This window comes from Carettochelys insculpta, chromosome 29 (genome assembly GCF_033958435.1).
Source record: "Carettochelys insculpta isolate YL-2023 chromosome 29, ASM3395843v1, whole genome shotgun sequence".
Classification (NCBI taxonomy): domain Eukaryota; kingdom Metazoa; phylum Chordata; order Testudines; family Carettochelyidae; genus Carettochelys; species Carettochelys insculpta.
In genome coordinates this window covers 13,223,709-13,241,094 of record NC_134165.1, presented here as the reverse complement: position 1 = coordinate 13,241,094, position 17,386 = coordinate 13,223,709, and the positions used below count along the sequence as shown (strand labels likewise).

Genomic DNA, 17,386 nt, shown 5'->3' with positions numbered 1-17,386 from the left:
CGGCAGCGGCGCTTCGAAATTGACGCGGCTTGCCGCCGCCCATCTCGTCCAGACGGGGCTGCTTTTCGAAAGGACCCCGCCTACTTCGAAGTCCCCTTATTATGGGAATTATTATGGGAATAAGGGGACTTCGAAGTAGGCAGGGTCCTTTCGAAAAGGAGCCCCGTCTGGATGAGACGCGCGGTGGCAACCCGCGTCAATTTCGAAGCGCCGCTGCCGCCCGCATGCTAATGAAGCGCTGAATATGCATTTCAGCACTTCATCAGTAAACTTCGAAATGGCCATTTGCGTGGCCATTTCGAAGTTTGGGGCTCATGTGGACATGGCCAATGACAGTCAGGCCTGGGAATGCCAATACAGCACAGACGGTAGTGCCAAACAGAGAAGGTGGGTGGCAAAAGACTAGGTCAAAAGAGTTGGTAAGGAAGGATTCAGACCCTGTAACTACCCCCATGACCCTGCAAGAAGGAATCCATTTTTGAGGCCGATTACTAGATTACACAGCTCCATTGGTCATTTCTGATGAAGAAAAACAGTTTGTGTGCAGGCTTCCTTGAACTTTAACAGGTAAATTAGGAGTATTATTGCACTCTGGATTGTTAATGTCCGCACCCTGTGAAATTGCTCCAGTCCACTAGGCAAATACAGTAGCTCTTTTGTTTAGACATTCAGTACCTCTGCAGCAAACAACAGACCATTCTCCTGTACAAATTCTACCCCACTACATACCAAGTTACACACTTCAACCCAGTGAGTCTTTCCTAGGTTGCTGCAACGCTGTTTCCCAGCAGGAATAAAGGTTAAAACCATGAATAGCTGATGATGGCTGTTTGCCAGTCATCATAAGAAGGGGATGTTTGTTAGAAAAGGGGGAAGCCAGGGGCTCCTGCAGTTGGTGCTGGGCTTTAACCTTCCTTGCTTTCTTGTAACTGTTAACTGCAGTTATTGATTTTAAGCAGGCTTCAGCTAGACTTATGGATCCCTCCGCAAATCTCTGAGCAGGGCCACATGGTTATTTTAGACAGATCTGGAGGGTGACCTGCAGAGTTCCCTGTAAGCTGAGCACTTGGGTGGCTGCCCAGGAGAGATTCAGGTGCCGCCCAGCTGATTAACAAAGCATCCACAGCCACCAGACTGTCTTTCTATGGTGATACACATCTGAATGTGCCTTGGTACGCATAAAATTTATTCTGCCCATGGATGGAAAAAAACAGAGGAAACCTTGATGATCAAATGACCCAATTTTCCAGGACAGTCCCAGGGCTTTTTCTATCTCACTGCTTATTACTCCTGGTCCCAATCCTGATTTTAAACCACCTGTTAGCTGTGTCACCCTTTATACCATACTCACCTACAATGATATCCCACACCTTTCAGCGTCCTTAAACACCTACCCGGGGAAAGAGCTATACTTCTTTACAGTTCCTTATTTGTACTTTGGTAGCAGGTACCAGCCATGGTAATGGACCACAACCTCTCTGTATTAGGCTCTATCCAAACACAGGACCAAAAGATGGTCCCTGTCCCCCACAGGATTACAGTCTAACCCCTTTGCTACATCCAGTTAGCCATTCACCCTCCATTACAAAGTAGCACCCCACAATGTGATCCTCCTCCGGTTTTACAACACCCACACCTTTTTGTGCCAGTTTTCACCTGAAGAGAGCTTGTCTCTAGTTTCTCACCAGCAGAAATTGGTCCAATACTAGATATTACTTCACCCACCTTGTCTCTATAATATCTTCGGACCCATATCACTACATCACCAGAAGTTTTCACTAGTCAGTTCTTCTCAACCAAGTGATGCAGTCAACATCCGGATCACAGAACTGTCTCTTCCCTCTGTGTGGAGGTTGAAAGCTTTTGCTCTCCTAAAGCAGTTTCTTTATAGCATGCCTCCAGTTATCTAGGTCGTTTCAACACACAAAGACATTCTGATGACCAGAGATAAGGGGGAGTGGAGTAGAAGAGATGAGTCAGCAAGATGCTAGGCAGCTGACTATGGGTAAAAATCAGCTTTTCCTGACCAAGTGGCTTCTGCTGCCCTTGAGGGGTTTAAATTAACTCCCTCGTTGGCCATTACCTCACTTCTTAAAATACTGGCAATATCATCTACTATTCAGAGTAACAGACACCATAGCAAGTGTCTCTGAGCTCCACTAGTAATACTATGGCCATAAATTACCGCATAGCCCTTAGACTGGGATTACTGTACTGCAGTTCCAGATTTTGCTAGGCATTGTTGTAACCAAAATTTATTACACAATGATCTAGAGCAGGTTCTCTCAAACTTTATATAGCTAGAACCTGTTTTTTTCAGTACTTTTTAACACAAAAATATAAATGCATATAAAAAAAAGGAATAAATTTTCCATTTATTGTTTATTCACAATAATAATAGTACATAGAGATAATTTGCATACTTTCTAAGGACAGTATTTTTTAACCCGAGGACCAGTACTGCGCTGTGGACCACACTTTAGGAAATGCTGATCTAGAACATTTTTAAAAAGATAATGGGAGGAAAACAACTGTGACAAAACAGCAACGAAGGGTCCTGTGGCACCTTATAGACTAACAGAAAAGTTCTGAGCATGAGCTTTCGTGAGCACAGACTCACTTCATCAGATGCTGGTCTTGGAAATCTGCAGGACCAGGTATAAATAAGCCAGAGCAAGGGTAGGGATAACAAGGTTAGCTCAGTCAGCAAGGGTGAGGCTTACTACCAGCAGTTGATCTGGAGGTGTGAACACCAAAGGAGGGGAAGCTGCTTCTGTATTTAGCCAGCCATTTGCAGTCTTTGTTTAAGCCAGAGCTAAGGGCGTCGAATTTGCAGATAAATTGTAGCTCAGAAATTTCTCTTTGGAGTCTGGTCCTGAAATTTCTTTGCTGCAGGATAGCTACTTTTAAGTCTGCTACTGTGGGGCCTGGGAGATCGAAGTGCTCTCCTACGGGTTTTTGTGTGTTGCCATTTCTGATGTCTGATTTGTGTGCGTTTATTCTTTTACGTAGAGACTGTCCAGTTTGTCCGATGTATATAGCAGAGGGGCATTGCTGGCACATTATGGCATAAATTATATTGGTAGATGTGCAGCTGAATGAACCCACGATGGTGTGGCTGATCTGGTTAGGTCCTGTAATGGTGTTGCTGGTGTAGATATGTGGGCAGAGCTGGCTACGAGGTTTGTTGCATGGATGGGTCCCTGAGTTAGAGTGACTGTGGTGCGGTGTATAGTTGCTGGTTAGGATTTGCTTCAGGTTGTCTGTGGGCAAGGACTGGTCTGCCTCCCAAGGCCTGTGAAAGTGGGGGATCATTGTCCAGGATGGGTTGTAAATCCCTGATGATGCACTGTAGAGGTTTTAGCTGAGGACTGTAGGTGATGGCTAGTGGTGTTCACTATGGCAATGGTCCACCCCAAAAGTTCTGCTGATACCTGATGCTTAACTAATGAGGCATTTTACTCTTGCAGGTCAGGTGCAGGAGTTCCAGCTGTGAATAAGAACTCTTGCAGGGCTACAGTGACCTACCCTGGGCTGAGCGTGGCATTATGTTGTGTTGCATTCACCAGAAAGTACTGCAACAGAAACACTTGCTCAACAGGCTGCCTCATCTCTCCCAGAACACTCCTGTAATATTTCAAGACACTTTGCATCACACAGTGAGCACTGGATTTTGGACCCCAGAACATGTGATGTAGCTCTGTGACGATAACACTAAGCCAAATAATAGTCCATGTTTTATGGTTAAGATAGGTGGAGATTTGTCATGTTGCCACATTTCAAACAAAACATGTTAGGAAAGTTAGGATTTTGTCAAGGTCCCAGTTTTTTTCGTCAAGGTATAGTGAAGGTCCAGACTTTAGAGAAACATTTTTCGGCTTATGCTGCAAAATATCTGTTAGTCTATAAGGTGCCACAGGACTTCTTATTTTTCACATCGATTCCCAATAAGTAAATCAAAGGATTTTGCAGTCTGTTCAAAAGCATATGTAGGTCCAGATTTGTCCCACTGTCTGTTGATTGTGGGTTACATGAGCTCAGTGCTCTCTCAGTTTTAATACAAGAATGTTTAAGTACATTTTGCCTTACAAGCCAAGCACAATTCTTTGAGAGGTGCCTTTCCAAGACCCCTTTTTCCTGCCACAAGATACCAGTTGTAAACCACAAATATTTTCTATGAGAATTAGAAGGAGTTTCCTAGTAGCAGTTGCCTTGAACACTGAACAGAGGCATCAAACATCACTCTGCTCACTCTACATCAAACTGCAGAGCAGTTTCCACATGGCTTTCTTTGCACTAGTCATAACAGTTTAAGATGCATTTGATTGAAAAGGTAAAACATTTAACAAGCAGAGGAAGTAGTATGAATGGGAGACTGGGAGCCAGCACTTCTCTCCTAGAGGTGGACTGGAAACATGGAAGTCTAGTCTGGTGGTCAGAGCAGAAGAAACCAGGAGTCAGGACTCTAAGTTCTATAAATGACTTTGAATCCCTGCAAACAGCTTTAGCAAACCACTTCTCCTACTTCAATTTCCCTGACTGTAAAATGACGTTAAGAGACTTACATTATTAGCACACAGTCCTTTTTTTATGCTCGTACTGAATACCGGCACCTCGGCAGACCCAGCTGTGGGACTGGTTTGTGGGGGGAAGCCAGCTGAGTACCAGCTCCTCTTTTTTACAAAAGAGGCAGTGCGAACACATCTGGGCATTTTAGACTGTAAACTCACTGAGGCAGGTATCTTCTCTCTGACCTGGCTTTTAAAGCACAAAGCAGACTTTACCACTGAAAAAAAAACAGTCTGCAAGATCCTGCTGAGAACTGCACTCCAATAAGCATCTCAGACACCATCAAGTCAGAAACACTAATGCCCAAATGCACACTCTGGGACGCCACAAGGTCACAGCACACGCAGGAGAATGTCAGGCCACGTGAGCATGGTCATTGCGCTCATCATGCAAGGACAGTGCCTAGTGTGCCAAATGGAGCTCACCACAAAGGGGCACTGTCCTAGAAGAGCACGTGAGATGGAGACAAACATAAAATATCCAGTGGTATAGACTCGAGTCACGAGTCAACTGTATTCCCCTGCCTCATCGCCACAATCGCTGCAGAAGCAGGGCTAGAACCCTCATGCCCCAAGGGCACACATTAACTAAACGCCCTCAGCCCACTCCAGCTGTAACTGCAGCCCCCAGGGTGCCACCTCCTCCCTCCCTCCGAAGTATGCACCATCCCTTGCAACACCAGCGTGTTACCTCCTTTCCCATCCCAGGGATCTGTACCCCACCTCCTCATGCTCTCCCCCCACGCCCGAAGGCCTGCTCCCCCAAGGGCTTGCACCACCCCAGATGCCCCTGCAGCGCCACACTCCCGCCTCCCCTAGCACCGGCTTCTCTCACCACTAGGATCCTCTGTTCCCTAGGTACCAGCTAGCTCTGCAGCCCCCGCCCACTTGCCTCTGCCCCCTGTCAGCAGCCCCTCCCCCCGCCCACTTGCCTCTGCCCCCTGTCAGCAGCCCCTCCCCCCGCCCACTTGCCTCTGCCCCCTGTCAGCAGCCCCCGTTACTTCTGCCCCCCGGACACCGCTGCCCCATTACTGTCCCCCTCCCCCACCGCCAGTCCAACGCTCACCGCCCCGCTCCCGAGCCGCCGCCGCCGCCGCCCGGCCCCGCCGGCCTCTCCTGGGGCCTCCCCGGCTCCATGTCTCCCGGCTCCAGCTTGCGCAACGGCGCCGCCAAGCCCCGCCCCCTCACCAGCGGGCCCCGCCCCCTACTCCTCTCCCTCCTCCCCTCGGCCGCGTGGCGTGCTTACACCAGGGCGTCAGGGGTAGGCCGGCGCGTGCCGCCGGGGGAGCCAATCACACTCCGGCGCGCGGAGATGCCGGGTGGCGCAGGGCTTCTGGGCGCAGCTCCACCGCGGGTGCCATTCTGTGCCCTCCCCGGTTAGCTCTGTACGGGGACCGGGGGCCTCCTGGTGCGGTGCCGTATTGGGGAAACTGAGGCAGGGAGCATTGACTCTTGGCTGGGAACGCCCAGCAGAGCGGTCCTGGAGTCGTAACTAGACCACAGCCTGCCTGAGACCCAGCCCAACTGCACTGCGTGCAGCCCGTGACTTTGGGTTTATAAAGTGCCTAAGTGCAGCCTGCCCTCTTGCATTGTTTGTAAAGTAGCTGTAGGGCCGTGGGACGTTCCAAGAAAAAAAAAACTCTCAGGCCCTAAGCAGCTATTAAGTTGCATGCAGTCAACGCTGCCGCAGTGCGTGATCTTGTACCAAACCACGCTTGCATGTGTGAGTAGGACGGGTACTGTTTCGGCCACCCATTCTAGGCTGCCAGTACGCTCTGACGTTTTCTCTGCCACATTCATCAGTTTCAGAGGGGTAAACGTGTTAGTCTGGATCTGTAACAGCAACGAAGGGTCCTGTGGCACCTTATAGACTAACAGAAAAGTTTTGAGCATGAGCTTTCGTGAGCACAGACTCACTTCATCAGATGCTGGTCATGGAAATCTGCAGAGCCAGGTATAAATAAGCCAGAGCAAGGCTGGGGATAACAAGGTTAGCTCAGTCATGAAGGATGAGGCTTATTCATCAGTTTGTGGCTTTTGTTCATTGTGGATTGTTGTGCTTTTTGTGCTATACAAAGTCCTTTGCAATGTCCCTATCAAAACTGGCAAAGAGGAAATCTGTAAAAAGGAAGATTGAAGATGACCACTGCTCTTTCCAGGGCAAATGGGAACTGTGTTGCTTTTGTTGTCAGCTGGAAGGCGAGATTTTCTGCTTAATATGCAATCAAACGATCAGCCTTATAAAGGAGTATCTGAAACCCACTGTGAAAAGTACAATAAATTAGACGGGGAATTACAGAAAGATAAGTTACCAGAATTAAAGGCAGCATTGAATAGACAGCAAAGTGAAGCTGCAGCTAAAGCTAGCTGTGTTTTGTCAGAATTAATAGCATGAAGTTCAAAATCATTCATGGGAGGTGAATTTATAAAAGAGTGCGTTGTGAAAACTGCTGAAATTTTATGTCCTGGAAATCTGAAAGTGTTCAAAGATATAGCTTTGTCACAGAACACGGTTGTAGAGAGGATAAATGAAATGGCAAGTGATTTAAGTGAGCAATTAAAAGAAAAATTATCAACCTTTGATGTGTTTTCAGTTGCTCTCAGTGGAAGTACAGATACTGGCGGTGTTGTGCACCTGGCTGTCTTCTTGCATGCTTGTGATGGTGATTTCAATTTAACAGAAGAGCTTCTTGAATTCATATCTGTGCATGACGCTACAACTGGCGACGACATTTTTAATTGTGTGATTTTATTTTTGGAGAAATATAATTTGTCTGTCAAATAATGACCGATGGAACTCCTTCAGTGACCAGGAAAAGTAGCGGTTTTCTGGCTCAATTAAAAGAACATCTAGCACCAAGAAACATAAAATTTAACCATATCCACTGCATAATCAATCAGAAAGTGCTGTACTCAAAGGTTATAAACATGCTCAAAGTTGTGAAAAAACTTTATCCATGCAGATGGTTTGATCCAACATCAGTTTTCATTATTACTAAGTGAGTTTTGAATTGAGTGTGAAGGCTTGCCGTACTACACTGGGGTCTGTTGGCTTTCTTGTTTGAGACTTTTGGAGAGGTTTGGGAAACTACGAGAAGAAATAATTTTTCTTGAAATGAAAAGACAGAACACAGACAATCCCTAATGATAGCTGGGTACAGGATTTATCATTTTTAGTTGATGTTACCAAACATCTGAGATATTTGAATTTAAAACTTTAAGGGAAGTGCCAGGTAGCGACTACTATACATGACGGTATAAAGTCTTTTATGACTAACTTTGTCTCTGGGAAATACAGTTAAAAAAGAAGATTTAACTCATTTCATTACATGCAGAGACTATAAAAGCAAACACCCAGTTTGTGTTTTGCAAATTACGCATCAAATATTTTACTGCTGCAATGTGCATTCGAAGAGAGATTCCAGGATTTCAAATCACGTGAAGACAAATTATTTACAGCACCGTTTTCTTGTGGCGGAAGGAAATATGCAAATGAAACTTACTAAAATTCAGGGTGACTATCTTAAAAAAACAAATATAATGAAGTTGGCTTTCTTGATTTTTACAGATATGTGTCTAGGCAATTTGTTGAAGTACATAAAATTGCGTAAAAAATATTGTCAATGTTTGGTAGCACATACCTATGTGAACAGCTGTTTTCGCTTAAAAAGCCAGCAAAATACCCTTAAATGCCAAGGTTAAGTGACTAACATTTATCAGCAGTAATCAGAGTAGTATCAGCTCAAAAAGCAAAACAAATAGGGTGCGTCTACACTTGCATTCCTCTTTCAAAAGAGGCATGCAAATGAGGGGAATAAAAAACGCAAATGAGGTGCATATCTGGCACCTCATTTGCATATTATTTTGAAAGAAGAAAACCAGCGTAGACGTTGCTCTTTCGAAAGAATCCTCCTTCTTTATTTAATGGGAAGAAGGATTCTTCGAAGATGGGCTTTACTTTCGAAAGAGCAGCATCTACACTGGTTTTCTTCTTTCAAAAGAAGCTCTTTTGAAATAATATGCAAATGAGGTGCAAATATGCGCCTCATTTGTGTTTTGATGTCCCTCATTTGCATGCTTCTTTCAAAAGAGGAATGGAAGTGTATATGCACCCATATTGAAAAACTGGTATCATAAAAACAGTGTCAGCTCTCTGGAAAGAATACTTGGGACTGAAATGTTGAAGTTTTTGATTTGAAATGTTCACCGTTATATATTATTCTTATGCTACTGTTGTGTTTGCTTCTCAGTGCTGAATAATAAAAAAAATGTGATTAATATTGTTTATTTCCAAATTAAATCACAATGTATATTAATTTTATATCCATAAATGTCCATTTTTGCAATAGTACAAATAGTTATGTTTATGCAAAAATCTCACTTACACAGTAGCTCAAATTTTCACAGAAACCTGTTCTATTTAATTAACCACTATCTATACTTGTTTTTATTTCAACAAAACAAGTTATGTATTGTATAAAAATAACTACACGGTATCTTAAATTTATATTTAAATTTAAAATTGTAACCAAACAACAATTTTACACATAAAATTTTATGAACTATTAATAAAATTATAAACATTCGTAAGAAATGTTACATTTTCAATTACAATTATTGTATTATAGTCAAACAAGACTTGAAAAAATACTATAAAATATACCTAAAATATAATCTATAATAAATAATTATGACTTTGTGGTAGGAATACATTTGCATTTACAATGCAGCGGCTGGCTGGGGGGAGGAGTTCTAGGCAGGAGAGGGCTTGGGATGGGGCGCCTACTTGGTGCAGTTCCAGAGTGCAGAGGGGCAACAGATGGCTCCACACAGCCTTCCAGCATCAGGTACCAACGCCCCCCACCCCACCCCACCCCCACTCTCATTGGCCAAGATTCACAGCCAAAGGGAGCAACAGGTGACACAGCTTCCCTGTGCTGCTGTTCCAGTACAGAGCATGTGGGTTGGATGCTGAGTGTGGCTTTCTTTCATCCAGCCTGCAAGGCTCAGGACTCCACTTGCCACCAGCAGGATTCAGTACCCCAGCCCTGCATATGGCTAGAGCACCAGCACCTGCCTAGGCAGGTGGAGAGCCCTGAGCCTTGCAGGCTGGATCAAAGCAAGCTGTGGGCCAAATTCGGTCCATGGACTATAGGTTTTCCATAGAGTAGCACAGCTCCCTCTCTGTTACCATTCCTATACAGTACTAGATAAACAGAATCCTTCATACAAGAACTAAGGGGTCAGAGACAATTTGATCAAAACAACTTGGTGCATGGTCCTTAGGGCCTAGCTGCTTCCAGATCTCTGGGGCTTCTGTGCAGAGTTTTTTCTATATTGAGGCATAAGGGGATTTTCTTATATAATGGAATTGCCAACTACTACACAGTGCAGAACTGAAAAGAATGTCATTGTTAAGTTCCAGTAGTGTCCTAAGGAATACAGAGAAGTGGTTATATTTATAGTCACTCACTTGTCTTACAGTAGCTTCAAGAGCCTCTGACCAAGACAGGAATCCCCAGCATGCGAGGCAGACAATCCCTGAGAAGACCTCAAAATCAGAGAGGACTGAAAGAGGAAACTAAGGCACAGAGAGAGGCAATGCCTTGCCCAACACCCTGCAGCCAGCAATGTTCCCTCTAATATTTTCCATCCATGTGCAGAATAAATTTTTATGTGTACCAAGGTTTATACGACTGTGCACCACTAGTAGAAACACAAAACCTACTGGGGGCAGTCTGCTAATCAGCTCAGTGACATTGGAATCTCTTCTGAGTCGCTGCCCAAGTGCTCAGATTACAGAGAGCATTGCAACGAGTCAGTGGCAAAGCTGAAATAGAACCCTCAGCTCTTGGCTTACAGTCTAGTGCTCTATTCATTGGACCTCATCAAATGCGGAGTCTAATAGTTAGAGCAGGAACTTTGGAGGTCATGATTCCTTGGTTCTATTCATACCTAATTATACTTTGCACTTTTGGCTGCATCCTTGACTTTGGGTTTGTTTTGGTTTTTTTACAAAATCATCATTTATAAAATTAAGACTTTTATATAGATTGGCTAATGGAGAATACACTCGTTCCCATAAACCATTTCAGATCTGTTCCATAATGTAAAAATCTGTTTTACCTTTCACTGGCGCATTAGTTAACTCCATAAAGCATAAGTAATTTACCTCCCTCCCATTAACCAAACTATTCCGCTTGAGTGCTCGGTTATCTAGAGATGGTTGGAATATTTTCAACAGAACATATTTCTATCCGGAACTGCTGCATGAGCCTACCAATTTTTTTCTGGAAACCATACAGGTCTCTTACCTTCCCTGGCTTTTCGGCATCTCATCTAGTGGGTGGAACCACAGAGTCAGGGGAGATGGGACCAGCTCTTCCCAATAGGGATTTTTTTAAAAATGTCCTTCCAGTGGAAAATTTCCTATAGCTGATGGTTTGTTGCAACACAGAGGGAAATTTTTATTCAGAAATAAAAATTTTATGTGGTAAGCAAATTCTTTTTCCCCATACAGCTCCACAGTGACTTGTCACTAGTGAAACCTAGAGATCACATTTTTTAAATAATTATTTTCTGAGAACTATCATGCAAAAATAAATGTCATCTCTAACCTAAGTTTGAGACTAAGTCAAAATAGAATTTGGGTGTGGCTGGTGCATCACCATGGCACTTATGATGCCCATACACACTGCATGTTCTATTTTTGCTTCTCCACCCTTCAATTTTATTATAATTTTTTTATAATCCACCAAAAAAGCGTGCTGGATAAAACAGGGAATAGCAGACAGAGATCAAGTTTTGTGTAAAGGTCTGATGAACTAGAAAAATTTGCCAGTTAACATAAGAAACATTACTCTTGAAAAATTAAAGTGTTCCACAGTGCACATAGCACATGCTTGCTCGTACAGTTTGATCCTCACTTGTCCAGCACCCTTGGGACCTGACTGGTGCCGGACAAGAGAATGTGCTGGACCATAGGAGATCTATATTGTTTAGCAGCATTATCAACACTTCCGCTGCTTACTGGTCTCTTAGAAGAGTTTTGGGGGTAAATTACAGCTAAACAGAAACATGGAGAGTCAGAACTTGTAGCTGTAATTAAACTTTATAGGACCATGGGAAACTTGGCCACCCCATGACAAGTGATCATCTGGCTAACTCAAATCATGCTGGATTATGGATGTTGCCAGATGAGAGTTCCAGATTAGAGAGGTTCAGCCTGTACTCACAAAACAGGAAAGAGGAGAGGGCACTGTAGACAAGCAAGGAAGAAAAATTGTTGGTTTTTAATTAATGTCCACAGAAAGTTGGAGAGAATAAAGTTCATTATATTTGTCCAAAACTTCAACTTTTCCCAAGCAGACAATTTTTGCAGTGTTGGTTCCAAGGGACTGAAATAATTACACAAGATGTCAGCAAAGAAACAAAAACAACTGATTCCAGCAAAGATAACTGGGTAGCAAATATGCGGAGGTTTTTGTTTCCCTGTGGTTGTCTCCAGAGAAAAGGGCAAATTGTGCATTTCTGACAGTGCAAAAATGCTCCTGTGTATCTGCAACCCTGAAAGATAAATAAATGCCCTTCCTGGCAGGATGAAGTCAAACTGAGCTGGGAGTTGTACCTGCTAGGAACAGAAGGTTTATCGTGCTCAATCAGCTTTATGTTTTGATAATCTAACCTATCAGCCACTAGCCTTGTTAAAGATCAACAATAAGTGTGGCTCTCCATGAGATACAGGCTGCTGCTGCTGCCCAAGGAAGGATGATATAAAATACTTTATTTGAACAGTGCTCCATTGTTTAACTAAACACAGCAAAGAAGATCAAGTCACCTGCCGAATTCAGGAAACCTCTAGTTAGCAACAGAAAACCTAGTTCTTCCCCGCTCTTCAGATTACTTACCCAGCTCACAGGTCGGAGAACTGTGGTCCAGATTATATTTCTTAGTCATCGTGCAGAAGCAGTCTTTGCTTTCTACCCTGCAGCACCTGGGACACAGAAGTGGAGCCCACTCTGCTGTTGTCTTTATACAAGTGTCTCCCTTCTGATAAGATAAGGGTACTTCAGACTTGCCCAGGAATTGGCTGGCATCAGGCAAAGCTGTTGGAAAGAAGCTTATGAAACCAATTGGAATGTTGTTTTGCAAACACAATCAACCCCATTTATCACTGTGAAAATAGCTTGCCAGGGTGATTATAAATGGGTCATTAATTGGGTATCAGAAACCTTGGGCCAGAGGATTTTTCCTAGTTCAAGTGACTGCTGTGGACTTGTCCACGGTGGCTGATCCACTTCCCTGAACAAATGTTATCACAATAGGAGGAGAGAAATCAAAAAGCCATTTGGTAGTATTTTATGCAGTGCTCTGCCAATTAAAGGCGTGACACATGCTGGACTCTGCTCTGCCAGTGCCCTTTTTCTGCCAGATTAGAACCAGAACTGGCCTTGCTGCACCTTTTCCACTCTCGGTACTTGCAACGCTTAGAGGGCACCAGCAGGGTAAATAAGAATCAAAGGCTGATCTGACTGTTTCATAAAGGGTGAATTTATCAGTAAGAGGCTTTAAAGGCTTCTGTGCATTTCTTCTGATAAGCAAAAGCTGAATGTGCAGGACGTGAGCTGGCATATACCCATTTGACAGACTTCATCATCCAACGGGGCAGGGAAAACGAGTGTTCTGCCACCACAGCCTTCCCCTAAAGATGGTAGAATACATACATGTCCTTGATGGCTGTGAAGCAGCGACCTGACTATCTGAAAGGATGGAATGGCACAGCATCGATCATTCCTTTCTTGTTTCCTCTAAGTAGTTGTCCCATTCCTATCATGCTCAACAACCTTCCATTAATAATTTTTGGGGATGGGAAGGTGATAACTGATGTAAAGAACAAAAATTAAACCAAGAGCCTTCAATTTCATTATCGGCTTTCAGACATCACTGGTCTGGAGACAGGAACCTTGTGACAAATATTGACATTGCATGCAGTGTTTTTAGGGACATGCTGTATTCAGTGTATAAATGGCTGATGTCTGGTTGTGTTCTACTTCATGGAGGGCAGGTAACCTTAGCTCCTCCAGGAACTAAAAACGTTGAAAATTGTTAAGGTAAGTTACTGAGACTGAACAACTCAAGAGAGGAATCAACGCTCACACACTAGTTCAAACTGAGTTTTCTAGAGACTAGGAGACAATAGGGCTTAGGCAACGAAAACAAAAATTAGCTTTCAAGCCCTCTTTCTGATCCATCAAATGGACTTGACCTCCTATTCAAAGGTTGTGTGCAATCCTGGGGAAGGGTTGCAAGGATTTTGCCCTACTAGCATCCCAGAAGACTGAAGCTTTTGTCATATAAGATCTTTTGAATATTTTCTCCATAATGTTTTTACCTTAAGAATAAGTGTGCTTGCTTGGAAAGGGCTGTGCAACAATACTCAGAGAGAAAGCCAAGCACAGTCTCTGGTCTCTAGGCAGAATGAATGGCTGGAGGTACTGTCGTCCATGGAACGACGCATTAAAACTTCCTGGGTCAGAAAGAAGTGAGACAAGGGTCCCTGAGCCAGAAACAGATGATGGCTGGAGACCTGACTGGATGTTCACAGATTAGACCATGGAAGGGAGGGGTTGCAGGTGTATTTATTCTGAAAGTGAGATATCTGGCTCTGATAGTGAGAATCCCTTCTGTGACCATACGCAAAACATTCCACCTCTTTGTCTTGTAAAAATGGTGAGAACAATTGCTAAATTTGCCAGAAGTCTGTGAATTTGTTAATCAACGTAAAGCTTGTTGAAAATAAAAAACATGCTGCTGAAATGCTAAATGAATTGTTATTAAGAATATCCCAGAACAATGGTGCAGAAAGAGTTAAAGCCCAAAGTTTCTAATGATGCTGCTTCCACGTTTGTGCCTGAAACCAGTGCCTGCAGACCGAAGAATATTGTGCAAGAACAGGTCAGTCTGCCTCATTTGAAAAAAGCAGGAGCTGCCCATCAAGACACTTACAAGTATGAGGATGCAGGGGTGGGGTAAAACACAGTTTTTATTTGCATAACATCAAACTACAGAATAAGAACTTGTGCCACTGCATTTAGCTGTGCCCTCTATTGGCACTTCAGGGAACAAGAAAACTATATTGAAGAGAATTGTGGTAACCAAGGAGTCCTGTCAGAAACAAGGTAGAGAAGGGCATGATTGCACAGGAAGAACTCAGGAACAAACAAGAGTGTGTTTTAAAGGTGGGTTAGGAATTGTGAGATGGTAGAAGGATCCTTGTGTGTTTCAGAAATTCCTGGAGATATTTTTTACCTCAGCAATTTGTCAAGCATGACTGCCACAGGGGGAAAAATCTCACACTCATGTGGACATGAGTGAACAGATAGCACATGGAAAAAAATCAGGACTCTTGTTTGGTGGGATGGGTATAGTTTCATATGTAACACACAGACCCTAATATCAGGCTGTCTGATCACTCTATGTGGACGTGACAGCACATACGTTTTGAAGTCAGGGCAGTGTATAAAGGTGCTGCTAAAAGACATTATGTTCCTCCTAGGACTAGCTCTCCTGGCAGACTCAGACTGTACAGGCATAAATCTTGACTTATCTTTTGGTGTGGCTGGTTGTATAAGTGCTGGCAAAGTGCAAAGAAGACAGATGCCTTTGGTCTCCACAGTCATAGGAGTTTGTTTACACAGGGCCTGAAGTGCATGCAGGACAGTGTAGAAAAAATGTGGCCGCACTGGAGCAGGTTCAGTGGAAGGCAATGAAAATGATTAAGGGGCTGGAGCACAGGACCAATGAGGAGAGGCTGAAAGATTTGGGTTAATTTAGTTTGTGGAAGAGAAGACTGAGGGGCAATTTGATAGCAGACATCAGCTTCCTGAAAGGGAGCTCTAAAGAGGATGGAGAGAGACTGTTCTTAGTGGTGACAGAAAAAGTAACCGTGTTCTGAATTTAGAGAGGTGTAGGTTGGATATTAGGAAAAACAACTTCAACAGGAGGGTAGTGAAGCACTGGGATGCATTTCCTGGAGAGGTGGTAGAATCTCCATCCCTAGAAGTTTTTAAGTCCCAGCTTGATAGTCATGGCTGGGATGATTTAGTTGGGGTTGATCTTGCTTCAGGCAGGGGGTTCAGCTAGACAACCTCCTAAGGTCCCTTCCAGCCCTAGGATTCTATGACACCTTCCAGAACATTAAAGAGTGAGCCCTTCTCTTCATGTGTTTGGACTCTTGGGCACTACAGCAGCACAATGACAGCACTGCAAAGGCAGCATTGTAATGCCTGCCAAGATGGAAGGAATTTCTTCCGCTGCTGTAGGCAATCCCTCACCTTAAGTAGCAGTGGCCAGACTGCCGGAAGAGAGCAACACCAGCAAAACTGCACGGTTGGTTATGCAAGGTAGTGGGTGAGATACAGGGAGTTCCGAGCATCTTGATCCAGGCAGAGGCATGGAGCTATCACTGCCCTTTTGGCAGGGATGGGATCTTCCCAAACGGACCTCAGGCTGTAGGATTTTCTGCAGTGGGTCCCACATGCACTAGAGTGGGCCTATCTTAAGAGGGGACAAGGGCCACTGCACCTCAGCCATCCCCACATTACCATGACGGAGCGGGGACTGCTTTGCCCTCACACTTCCCCCATAAGATGGTGGGGGAGGGCAAGGCCTTGTTTGGGTATCTCCCCCTTCCCTCCCCCCTACTCCATGCCTGGCTTACCCTTCCCCCTACTGGGGGCACATGCCTGCCTCACCACCCCCACCCCAGAGGCGGGGAGGTACCCTCTGGCTCACTTCCTAGGAGAGCAGCAAGGAGGGTAGCTCACCACCAGCTCCTCGCCTCCTACACAATTTAGATGAGGCTAGTGTAAGGTGGGTGCATAACTGGCTGGATAACCATACCCAGAGAGTAGTTCTTAATGGTTCTCAATCCTGCTGAAAAAGTATAACAAGTGGGGTTCCGCAGGGGTCTGTTAGGAACGGTTTTGTTCAATATCTTCTTCAATGATTTCGATATTGGCATAGAAAGTACGCTTATTAAGTTTGCAGATGATACCAAGCTGGGAGAGGTTGCAACTGTTTTGGAAGATATGGTCATAATTCAAAATGATCTGGATAAATTGGAGAAATGGTCTGAGGTAAACAGGATGAAGTTTAATAAGGACAAATGCAAAGTGCTCCACTTGAGAAGGAACAATCAGTTTCAAACAGAAAGAATGGGGAGAGGCTGTCTAGGAATGACTACAGCAGAAAGGGATCTCGGGGTTATAGTGGACCACAAGCTAAATGAGTCAACAGTGTAATGCTGTTGCAAAATAAGCAAACATGATTCTGGGATGCATTAAAAGGTGTATTGTAAACAAGACACACGAGAAGTCATTCTTCTGCTCTACTCTGCGCTGGTTAGGCCTCAATTGGAGTATTGTGTCCAGTTCTGGACACCGCAGTTCAAGAAAGATGTGGAGACACTAGAGAGGGTCCAGAAAAGAGCAACAAGAATGATTAAAGGTCTAGAGAATGTGACCTATGAAGAAAGGCTGAAAGAACTGGGCTTGTTCAGTTTGGAAAGGAGAAGATTGAGGGGCAACATGATAGTGGTTTTCAGGTCTCTAGAAGGGTGTCGTAAGGAGGAGGGAGAAAACTTGTTCTTTTTGGCCTCTGAGGATAGAACAAGAGGCAACGGGGTTAAACTGCAGCAAGGGAGGTTTAGGTTGGACATTAGGAAAAAGTTCCTAACTGTCAGGGTGGACAAACAGTGGAATAAATCACCAAGGGAGGTTGTGGAATCTCCATCGCTGGAGATATTTAAGAACAGGTTA

The 17,386-nt window shown here is 44.2% G+C and overlaps 1 protein-coding gene across 2 annotated transcripts in view; it reads right to left on the bottom strand.

The window, feature by feature from the left end:
• The window catches only part of SLC11A2 (solute carrier family 11 member 2), a 40,712-nt gene extending 34,974 nt beyond the window's left edge, over window positions 1–5,738 (bottom strand). Inside the window, exon 1 of one of the 2 annotated variants that reach the window (XM_074979454.1) lies at window positions 5,635–5,738. The gene's annotated coding sequence lies outside the window, so the exon portion shown is untranslated. Of the gene's footprint in view, window positions 1–1,725; window positions 1,748–5,634 lie in introns of those variants that run through there. The other variant, XM_074979455.1, reaches the window with a different exon arrangement.
• Between the last annotated feature and the right edge of the window lie 11,648 nt (window positions 5,739–17,386).